The sequence below is a fragment of the Trichosurus vulpecula genome, chromosome 8 (assembly GCF_011100635.1).
Source record: "Trichosurus vulpecula isolate mTriVul1 chromosome 8, mTriVul1.pri, whole genome shotgun sequence".
Lineage (NCBI taxonomy): Eukaryota > Metazoa > Chordata > Mammalia > Diprotodontia > Phalangeridae > Trichosurus > Trichosurus vulpecula.
The window spans coordinates 184,909,918-184,912,588 of NC_050580.1; the positions used below are offsets into that span (position 1 = coordinate 184,909,918).

General features: G+C 39.1%; 1 pseudogene; it reads left to right on the forward strand.

Annotated features, from left to right (window-relative positions):
* The first annotated feature begins 456 nt into the window (after positions 1 to 456).
* Positions 457 to 1,089, forward strand: LOC118829802 (annotated as a pseudogene).
* Positions 1,090 to 2,671: the final 1,582 nt, after the last annotated feature.

Sequence of the window (2,671 nt, forward strand, 5' to 3'; positions counted from 1 at the left end):
TTGTTCATTCTTTTCCATTCTAGTATAGGGAGTGGAATTTCTAGTCAAGTTCAGAAGTCCAAGCAAAAACAATCCGGAAGTCAGATTTAGGTGTTATAGCTAGCCTAGAATCAATCTGCCCCTAGGACCAAGGAGAAACTTTAGGAGTGACCTTTGGGACCCCAGCCTACCAGAAAGGCTCATTCCACATTGATGCCACCTTTGAGGTGGCATTTGGGTAGAACTAATGCTATGTAGGAAGACAGCTAAGTTTTTAGTCTAATATCTGTCCCTCCTTTCCTGACTGAGGTGTAGGGGGAATTATGCCTTCAAGGTATGGAGGAAAATGCTTGTAATTTGTTCTTGATATGTTCACAAATATGTGAAGTAAATATTCCTTTGTAAATGCTACCTAGTGGGCTGCCCCTCTTGAGCGGTTCTCGGAGGTTGAAATTCTGTGTAGCCAGTGCTGTCACCATGGTCCTCAATGAGGCCCATATCCAAATGTAGATCAAACACATGATAGTATTCATCGAACAAATGACAAGGCAGAAGAAATAAACGAAAAACGAAGAATTCAATGTTGAGAAAGCCTGTCCTGTGCAAACATAGAAACTGAAGATAATGGAATATTGTGAGGATGAGAAACAAATTGAGCAGCAGAAGAAAATCCAGATATCTAACTTGATGAGTCAGATAAAACTGAAAGTCCTCAGAGCCAAAGATGTCTTATCTGAGACTTACTGAATGAAGCAAAGCATAGTTCTCAAAGGCAGTGAAAACTACAATCAGGTGCTTTTAGATGGCCTGATATTTCAGGGTTTATGCCAATTGCTAGAGCCCTGAATGACTGTCTGCTGCAAGAAACAGGATCTCCTTTTGGTAAAGGTAATCCCTATGTACAAGATTGTAACCAAAAAAGATGTCAATCGAAAGGCATACCTGCCAAAGGAAACACCTAGAAGTGTTGAGATCTATAATGGGGATCATAAAATAAAAGTTTCTAATACCCTAAAAAGTAGACGAGGTCTTATAGTCCAAGTGAAGATGCCAGAAGTCTGTGGGGTGTTACCTGGTACTAATGCCAACAGGAAATCATTGGCCATCTGATGAGGTAGGATCCAGTCCAACTGCTATATTGAGCTATGACAGTATCTAAAATTTGAAGAAGTGACTATCAATGTTCCTCCTCCTTAATCCTCTGACATTGTCCTATGTTCTTCCATGGAATAGCCTTTGTGCAGAATACCTTCAGCCTAAATGTTAACTTGGGCAGCTAGATGGTGCAGTGCATACGAAGCTGACTCTAGAGGCAGGAGGACCTGAATGTAAATCCAGCCTCAGACACTTATTAGGTGTGCAGTCCTGGGCAAGTCACTTAACCCTGTTTGCCTCAGTTCCTCATCTGTAAAATGAGGTGAAGGAAATGGCACACCACTCTAGTATCTTTGCCAAGAAAACTCCAAATAGGGTCATGGAGAGTTGGACACAACTAAAATGACAACAATAACAAACTTTGGGAAATAATTTATGGACTTAAACTGTCCAGAAATAACCTCTAATTCGTATAGAAGTGACTAAGTTGTGGTCTCCTCTACATTACAGTACAAGGGGAGTTCATATCAGTTGCATGGTTTTCAAATGAGAATCCTACTTCTATTACATTGGAATCAGCTGTGTGAGGTACATTTATAGTCTTTGATATCTATAGGTTACTTTAGTATGCAAAAGAGCATGCATTCGCTTTAGCATTAATAGCATAGGTCCTGTTAACTATTTGGGTCTCTAGAGGTTTTCCTCAGTTCTATCTATGATTCAAAAACCCAAGCTATAAATATGCTTTATTTATTAAAATGAAAAATATGTGGATAAAAATTTCAAGCTACTTAATGTTAAGTGGTTAAATGAAAACAATGCAGGTCACTGGCCCCCTAACAATGAAGGAAACACAGCCACTGAGGACTCAAACCAATGGCAATAGGGAAAAGATTCTCACAAACTTCTAAGGAGACTTGAAAATCCCGAGGAGAAGATAAGTGGGGTCAAAGTGCCCGCTTCAGTTAGTACCAATGCGTCAGAATCACCAAAAAAAAAAAAAACCTAAAGCATTGAGATTATGTTATTTAAAAAAAAAATCCTTCAATCCCTCAAAAACAATAGTGTTCTACAAGTTCAATAGTCAAGTGATTTGCATGATGTACTAAGTCAGTCATTGCCAATGCTGGCCACAAGAGGGTGCTAAAGATCAGTTTTTGACTCTACAATTCTACTCTATGTTGGGTAATGTATAACTGCAATACCTCATAAGAGACTTAAGCAGTAAGCATCCATAAAGCTCTGACCTTTTTTTCTGTTGGAACCAATCAATTACAGTCCTCAAGTAACAAGAAGCAAGAGATATTCTGTAAACTGAAAACTTTATTTTTAACCAAGAATGTGAAAAAACACAGTGAACCAAAAAAAGTGTAGCTTTAAGCCACTTGGGACACCCTATATATAGCCACATCTCCCTCAATTTCATATGATTGTAGTTTTAAACTGGAATTGAACTTCCATGGGTTCCCAGTTGTTGATTCACATGGAACCTAGATGCATTCCTGTGGGATCCTGACCCTAAGATGGGGCTTGGGAGTTGGTTTTTTTTTCCCTCTCACTGCATCATTTTACCCATACCCCAGAACTCTAGGGAAAA